Source organism: Bombus bifarius, unplaced genomic scaffold (genome assembly GCF_011952205.1).
Source record: "Bombus bifarius isolate JDL3187 unplaced genomic scaffold, Bbif_JDL3187 scf7180000008244, whole genome shotgun sequence".
NCBI lineage: Eukaryota > Metazoa > Arthropoda > Insecta > Hymenoptera > Apidae > Bombus > Bombus bifarius.
Genome location: NW_022884538.1, coordinates 479,880 through 489,184, shown reverse-complemented (window position 1 = coordinate 489,184; position 9,305 = coordinate 479,880). Strand labels below are relative to the sequence as shown.

Genomic DNA, 9,305 nt, shown 5'->3' with positions numbered 1-9,305 from the left:
GAGCAAGAGAGAAAGACATAACGGAAGAAGGGAATTAAGTGACAGATAAGAATCTGGATATAAAGAAACGAAAATGACACGATATACAGAGTGAAATATTCTTCGGATAAAAATAGTCTGAGCTTCCCTCGAAGCGCCGAAGAAAAGTCGCACGCACCTACACGCACACACACACACACACACGTACTCCTTCTCTATACATGGAAACCGAAATCGAACGAAGCACACGTTACCGGTGTAAAAACGCCTTAAGAATCGCGACCGCTGAAAAGTGCGTTACACTTGATAATTCCGCTAGAAACACGAGGGGTAGCCGGAACGCTGGAATCGCGAAACGTTGCGGTTTAATGGCACGGGGAAACCGGTGACTTCTCTAACGACCATTATCACCGAGGGTCTGAACTGGACGAGCTAACAAGCGGAGCGGCCACGACGCTGGAGGAGGGTGCCGAGGTCGCGGTCGCGGTCGCCACTTCCGGCTCTTGGAGGCGCGTACGCGCCAGCTCGCAGACGCCGTGGGAACCGACTTCCTTCGCGGTATGCTCTTTTTCTTTTCCTTCTCTGGTTGCCGTGCGTGGTGAAAGTAAAGCGGCCGAAGGCGTGCGCCACTCGCTCGCTCCCGTGCTTTCCTACGTGCACGCAACTCTTCCGCTCGTCCGTTTTCTTTTCTCTTCTTTCGGCCGCTTCCACCGCCGCTCTTGCACCGGAAATCGATACACCGTTAACCTTGCCGCTTCTCCAGCAACGTGCGTCGCGATCCAACGGATCGATCTCTCGCGTCCTCCGATACAAAATTCGATTCCGCGCGCAGCATTTTAATTATCGTTCTGGCGATGTCGCGTTTCCAAGTGTCATCATCTTGTCGCGTTTGCAAGTGTCATTATCTTGTCGCGTTTGTCGTTCAGCGTAGATCAATTTGTTCTTCGCTCGAATAGTTTGGCTGGCGGTTTAGGCTAATTCTTTATTCGCCTATTTGAGTATTTTGTTTGAGTATCGGTGTCGCTGTGTCTGGCGTTTGCTACGCTCTCCGTAGCCGCTGTTTATTTCTGTTTATTTGTTTATCGTTAAGGCAGTGGATAAATAATAAGACGTTTTATTTTTCCCTGTTTATCGTAACTATTTACGTCTTCGTTAAGTTCGAGTTTCCCATTGCATTTTCATAAAACTCGCGCGATAACAGAATAATTACGTTGATATTATAGTATATTAAACGATTCTTTAATTTCTGCCAAAAGCGTGCCATAATTTATTATAATGAACGGTAGATATTAATTAATACTAGCATTAATTTAATCACGGTGTACCATATCTCTTGTACTATTTTCGTATTTATAACATACAGGTGCCTTAATCGCGTTCTTTTTACTATATCGTTCCTACTTTTCCACTGAATTTAGACGATACGTTTCGTAATTTCCATGCGGTTCTCGTTCGTCGCAGCTCTCGATAAGCGCAACAACGATAAACGTAACGGCCAGAACTATTTCATATCCGTCGATTATAATTCCGTTAGTGGAGGGCCAATAGACACAGAAAAAATACTAAACACGACTGGAGAAGGACCAATAAAATCGAACAAAATAATGGAGAAGAGGAGGGCAATACAAGACGAGGAAGAAGCATAAATGAGGAAGCGTAGCAAGGAGGCAAAAGCGGAAAACTTGCCATAGAGTGCATAAGAGGGGGAGGTAAATATATCAGAAAAGAGAGATAGCCAAAGAAAATCATTTAGATAGATACAAGGGAGGAGGCAAAAGGGTGATAAGGCTGACAGAATGTAAAAAGTATAACGATATATGAAACCGGAAGCTCGTCGAAAGCCGAAAGGCACGGACTAAATATTAATAAATAAATAAAATAATAATATTCTCGTATTTATAACATACAGGTGCCTTAATCGCGTTCTTTTTACTGTCGTTCCTACGTTTCCACTGAATTTAGACGATACGTTTCGTAATTTCCACGCGGTTCTCGTTTGTCGCAGCTCTCGATAAGCGCAACAACGATAAACGTAACGGCCAGAACTATTTCATATCCGTCGATTATAATTCCGTTAGTGGAGGGCCAATAGACACAGAAAAAATACTAAACACGACTGGAGAAGGACTAATAAAATCGAACAAAATAATGGAGAAGAGGAGGGCAATACAAGACGAGGAAGAAGCATAAATGAGGAAGCGTAGCAAGGAGGCAAAAGCGGAAAACTTGCCATAGAGTGCATAAGAGGGGGAGGTAAATATATCAGAAAAGAGAGATAGCCAAAGAAAATCATTTAGATAGATACAAGGGAGGAGGCAAAAGGGTGATAAGGCTGACAGAATGTAAAAAGTATAACGATATATGAAACCGGAAGCTCGTCGAAAGCCGAAAGGCACGGACTAAATATTAATAAATAAGTAAAATAATAATATTCTCGTATTTATAACATACAGGTGTCTTAATCGCGTTCTTTTTACTGTCGTTTCTACTTTTCCACTGAATTTAGACGATACGTTTCGTAATTTCCACGCGGTTCTCGTTCGTCGCAGCTCTCCGTTCTCGCACTTCCACGATAACAACGATAAACGTAACGGCCAGAACTGTTTTATATATCCATCGATTATAATTCCGTTAATTGCATTAGAAACGTTTCCGTTTCGAGCCTCGTCCAAGTGTTGGAATATTCTCCGCGCGATTGTACGAGCTCGTATTTATTTCTTGCATGTGAATTGTAATTGGTAGCAACAATAATAGCGTCGCCTATTTTACATGCCGTCGGTGTTTCTGCTCGTCGTCGGTTAAAAATCGATACATCGTTATCACTTGAATACTTAATGAACGTGTATTATAATTAACAAGCGCAAAATGATGATCGCCGGCTGTTCGCCAACTGTTTACCGATTGATCGAATGATCGATCTCGATCGGGAAAATGGCCCCCGAATCCCAGCCACTCGAGTGGCGGTCGAGCATTTTTGCGGCTACTTCCACTCGTGTTATTTGGTAATAGCAGCGGCAAGAATACCGATAATAATAATAATAATACTATCGATTGTGTTATACCGTAGAACTGACAGCGGCGCGAATCAATAAACAGAAAAGAGAATGTACGGCGTGTAATGCAACGTTGAATTAGCGTTTCAACGGGCAACTTTGCAGGATGGAAAATTGTCCGCGTCTCGGATACGCAGGCTGTTCGATGGTGATAAAAACGTGGCACAAAGTGGCGGAGAAGGGCTGGCCGGAAGTAAAGTTGTCGACCAGTTTCCCGTGGAATTAAGCGTTTATCGCGTTTCCTTAAATCTCGTTACACGTAGCACGCGGTAATTGTTCCTTAACGAAATGTAAACGAGTCTCTGTCGCGTAATTATATAAGTCGCCGCTTCGACTGCGACGATTTCCATCCGAGGCCGGCCACAAAGCTACGAAACACGGATTTTTTCCACAACAAGAAAGCTTGCAGTTCAACCGACGGCGAAGAGAAACCGGGTCGGTGGTGCTTTCTCCCTGCGGCAAGTCCGAACGAAAAATCGAATATCCAAACGGAACGAAACGGCCGTAAAACGCGTCTAGTTCTTTGACAGCCGTCAAAGTCGGCTCCATGGAATACAAAACGTCACAGAGAAAAGGAAACGAACATCGCGTACTCTGCTGATCCTTCGCGAGCTTTTCCTTCCGCCGATGTTCGCCGCGATCGGCTTCCATTGGCCAAATTCGCTTCGTTTTGTTTTCTTCGATTCGCTGGTTAACAAGTGTTTCGTACAATCAGCGATACATCGATAAGATAATATGATAATATAATCGATAATAGAATACAATTATCACGATATAACAATAGAACAATAAGAATATAAAGGCCAATACAGCTGCTTTAATCGTCTAATCGCTGGAGAACTTGGAAAACGATGTCATCGCTGGTTCGAGCGGACGAACGAGGATGAGAAACACTGCCACGGGATTCTGTTGTTTAGTGCGAACGTGTCGGTAAAATCGTAGATTTTGGTCGATCGTAATCCGACAGTAACCTTGACCGCTTGCGTGAATCAGGCTTAAGTCAACGATCGACGTCATGGCCGAGATCTACGGATGATTAATGGTCTCGATAAAACGTCCGGACGAATTGAACGCGGCAAATGATTGCCAGGCTGTGGATTCTCAGTGAGATGATAAGTCGATTTGCATTTTGTCAAAAGAGGGAATAATGTTAGATGGGGAAGGAAATTCTGTAGCTTTTTGTACCTTGGTGAACACAATTTTCATTCCTGAGAAATGGCATATTTTGCATGAATAAGCGAGACGAGATATAATTTCTATGGTTCTTCTATGGTTTTAACCTTTGAAAATTGTCTCGGTCACTCGAGGCACAGTTTCGTTTTGACGATCTTTGATACTACGTTAGTAGAATCTCACTCGCCACGACGAAATTTTAATCAGTAGCTGATTAAGTGAACCGTCATTGTACGAATGAAGGAAGAATGACAGGTAACAAGGAAAATCGGAGAACTTCTCGATTAGGTGTACGAATTGCAGTTATATGGACTGTTCGTTCCCTCGGTGAGTTCGAACAAACGCGACTCTGCTATCTGAACAACAAGATTTTTGGCACCGTCAACGTCATTTTCGTCGAACTGAGACGAAAAGAAGATGCAACGAGAAATACGAATTTCATCGACAAGCTTCTTTCGTCGCGCGTGCACAGTGTACTCTTGGCTATATCGCAATCAGAATTTTCCTTCGATCCAATGAGAAAAATTCCTCTTTATCGGCTATCAACGATAGAGAAACTGTTATCTTAACTGTTTCAGGAACATACAACGTATTGAATTAATCGAAAGAACGCATTATACCAATGTAAATTTCGAACAAGTTTCACAACACGTACGTCTACAGTTTATGGTTACGTTAAAAACGCGCATAGATAAACGACGTTGCGTATACGCGGGATGGAAGGCGTAGAAGTTAGAAACTTAAATATCGACGATGTTAAACGCGCTAAAGAATTGTCAAAAATCGTTGGAGATGTAACGCTGTATGGAATATAAAATCTAAAACGCGCAGAATCTCTTTCTCTGCGCCTAATAAACGAAGAAAATGTAACCTTTTATTATGATAATGACGGTAATAGGAATTCCCGAGCAAGCAGAAAGACCGGGGGAAAATCGATAGACGAAAGGAAGGATAGAGAAAAATTATGATTGAAATTATTCGTAGCTTCCGAGTGAAGTTTATTGCACCGACGAAATTGTTTCGTTCATTATACAGGAATTCCGTTGGAATTGCGAGTTAATTAATACTAATTCGGTGCTGATTCGCGAAAATTCTCGCTTAATTGTACAAAGCACTTTGGCTACTTTCGGCGCAATGAGTTTTCCGGTTTCGCAAAAGCCGGACAACCGCGAACCCGCTGCCTGCTAAATGAATTTTTATTTGGAAAAATGTACCTCCTTCGGATCCGCTTGGTCGCTGTTTAAATAACGTTCCTCTCGTCGAAATGTTGTTCGGCCATCGGGTTGCACGCAGCGGCGCACACGACGCCGCTATTTTCCAGTCTGATTTCCGTTTCTGAATATTTCCCCGTGTTTTCCACTCGAGAAAGGCTAATGCGCTTCCTCGAGTAAATATCTTCGAATTTCGGATTTTTCGCCTTCGTTTTTTCGTTTTAGCTTCCAGCTCGACCGTAAACTGGCGCCAGTCCGCCAGTCGAGAAATACAGCAGCTAGCAAATTGGGAATCGAAACTGCGTGAATCTTCGTTGCCCGATGACAAAAGAAAATACGTGCCTTGCGCCAGCTTTTAATTGTTTTGCTCATCCCTGTTAACTAGAAAATATCCAACTATTTTCATCCAGTCCACCTACGTTTTTTTCCTGTCTTCTCGCTCAACAGCGTTTCGACCAACTGTTTGCCTACTTCTTCGAACACGTGGAAACGTAGAAGACGCGTCTTGCGCGATTAACACAGAGTCTCTTTACATTTGCCGAGTCGCGTTAGCATATCGACGAAAACGCGGAACAAGCAGCAGCCAAGGCGAATGGAATGGTCGATGCTAGCTGCAAACAATTGGTTACACTGTTTGTCGATTATTATTGTGCCTAGCGTTGTCGATTAGAGCAGTTTTCGGTCAAAGTCGATCGAGTCTGGCGTGGGTGGATGGTTGTTGGCAAAAGTTGAGACGGTGATTTCAACCAAATTCAGAAGAATTACCCGCGTAGCCGACTATTTCGCGAGATACATATGAGACAGTTGCGTGAGAACCTCGATGCGACAAGCAAACTCGCTAGAACTGACAAAGAAGAAGCTGCAGATCGGACATTCTCACCACTTTAAGGTGAGACCGGTTGCATCGTGTGTGTTCGTTCGTTCGAGACGAGAGTTCTTTATTTTCAGTCTTTAGATATGCACAAGTACGATGATCGGGTTGACAGCGGATTCTCCATTGCATTTAAAACTCACTACCAACAACCTATGCTTTGTATTACGTAGCGTACGTAGTAACCTAATCTCTAACTGTTGCATACCTGGGTGTCTCACGGGTACCCTGCTACTTGAGTATCACACATGTACAGTTGAAGTCCACATTAAAATCCATTAAATTGAATATTAATTGATATCAAGCGTATTAAAGTGCACTAAATTTGTATCATTTAACCGATTACCAATCTACACTTTGTACTACATAATGTAGTAGTCTAACTTCCGAAGTTATCCGGGTACCACAGATGATTGTTTGACACCTACAGCACTCATTGATTAGGTCCAAGTATATTAAATATTGTACTGTATCGTAATCGACCAGCAACAACGTGTGTACTTGCTATCACATAGCAACAGTAGCCTAATCTGGAATCAAAAAGTTTCAAAACTATCGTGGATGTTCGGATGTCTCACGAGATACTGTAGCAACTTTTGTACAAGCAGTTATCTCACGCATTATTTGGACGTCTCAGATGATCAGCTGTAGTTTCCAGTGCGGCATTTACATACTAATTAATTAGGTTTTAGCGTATTAAATGAAACATTAATTAGTATCAAGCCTATTAAAATGTACTAGATTTGTATCATTTAACCGATTACCAATCTACACTTTGTACTACATAATGTAGTAGTCTAACTTCCGAAGTTATCCGGGTACCTCAGATGATTGTTTCACATATACAGCGTTACCTCTACGCACTCATTGATTAGGTCTAAGTATATTAAATATTGTACTGTATCGTAATCGACCAGCAACAACGTGTGTACTTGCTATCACATAGCAACAGTAGCCTAATCTGGAATCAAAAAGTTTCAAAACTATCGTGGATGTTCGGATGTCTCACGAGATACTGTAGCAACTTTTGTACAAGCAGTTATCTCACGCATTATCTGGACGTCTCAGATGATCAGCTGTAGTTTCCAGTGCGGCATTTACATACTAATTAATTAGGTTTTAGCGTATTAAATGAAACATTAATTAGTATCAAGCCCATTAAAATGTACTAGATTTGTATCATTTAACCGATTACCAATCTACACTTTGTACTACATAATGTAGTAGTCTAACTTCCGAAGTTATCCGGGTACCTCAGATGATTGTTTCACATATACAGCGTTACCTCTACGTACTCATTGATTAGGTCTAAGTATATTAAATATTGTACTGTATCGTAATCGACCAGCAACAACGTGTGTACTTGCTATCACATAGCAACAGTAGCCTAATCTGGAATCAAAAAGTTTCAAAACTATCGTGGATGTTCGGATGTCTCACGAGATACTGTAGCAACTTTTGTACAAGCAGTTATCTCACGCATTATCTGGACGTCTCAGATGATCAGCTGTAGTTTCCAGTGCGGCATTTACATACTAATTAATTAGGTTTTAGCGTATTAAATGTAACATTAATTAGTATCAAGCCTATTAAAGTGCACTAAATTTGTATCATTTAACCGATTACCAATCTACACTTTGTACTACATAATGTAGTAGCCTAACTTCCGAGGTTATCCGGGTATCTCAAATGCTCAGTTGAATTCGTTCGCCTTATAGCTTCTCTGGTTAGATCTCATGTCAGAAGTATGGAACTCAGCATAGAAAAATGTAAGATCTCTTTTATCGAGGGAGTTCAACAGAAATTCCTAAGATTTCCAGCTTTCTCTAACTCGGTATGTTTATTGGCCATTGATAACTGCAATTATGAGCTCTTGATGCTCCTAATAAGCTACCGTTTGCAAATCGAAGAAAGATACGTGACGTTACTGTTATTAATCATCAATTTCCATAAACCTTCCAAGAACACAAGCAGAAATAATATTCTTCGTGTCAACAATGTACGTTCAAGATACGGCTCCTCTCACCCGTTCTTCCCTACGTATTCCCTTAATTATGTCAGTTGTTATGCTGACCGCCTCGACCCTTTTTCCTGGAATAGGGTTGAAGCGTACCTTACGTAGCCTCGCTGTGCAGGTGAAGGTTTCGCATTGCTTCCTTATTTTTCAAGTTACGTTTCTGTGATTTTCATGCGTATAATTGGTGTATAATGTGGCCTGTGGCCTGTCAATAGACGATATGATGATATATATATATAGATGTCAATCAGCGAGTTTCTTCCGACTGCATTGCATTTCGTCCATCGAATCGAATATTTTGTACTTTGTGTTTTACTTTCTTTCAGCAGTTGCGATGACGAGCTTCCCCCGTATTCCTCTCGGAGGCTCGCGGAGTCCCACCCTTCGAGAGGAGGAAATCAAACGACGATGCGATGGAATTTATATATTCGTGGATTTGCTGTAATGCAGGGATTGACAAGAGGATCGTTTCACTACGTGACATGGAACTGTGCAAGGTAATACAGTTTGCTGGCAGGCCAGGAGTAAGATCGTTCTCTTGTTTTGATTAAGAATATCCAGTTTTATGGAAGTTTGTTTGGACAAGTTATAAGAATAAGTGGTGCTGATGATGGAACGTGTATGCATATTTTATCATCCTTGAGTCACTTTACAATGCACACAGAATAAGAACAGACTTATATCAGAATTTCAAAATGGAATTATATCACTGACTAATCAATTTACATTATAAAACAGATATATGTTATATGTTACGTAACAAATATATGTTAAAGCCTTACGTTAGCACTATAATTATTCCCAACAATGCTCCTGTTTCTAAGTTTCTGCCGGAAACCTGTTCCGTTATCCGTCCTGTCTAAAATTAAGAAAAATCTACTTTTCCTTCGGGAGAGAAAGTAAAATTCTAGAAAATCCACGAAACAAGATTCCCGACGATTTCCAGAAAAGTACTGAAATACGGTGTGCCTGAAACGGTATCGTGCTCTTTCCAGCGAAGT

General features: G+C 41.5%; 1 long non-coding RNA gene across 1 annotated transcript; it reads left to right on the top strand.

Annotated features, from left to right (window-relative positions):
• Positions 1–262: 262 nt before the first annotated feature.
• On the top strand, positions 263–9,085 carry LOC117211812. The gene is made up of 2 exons (XR_004488340.1): positions 263–537; positions 8,631–9,085. It is a non-coding gene; the product is annotated as an uncharacterized LOC117211812 (long non-coding RNA).
• Positions 9,086–9,305: the final 220 nt, after the last annotated feature.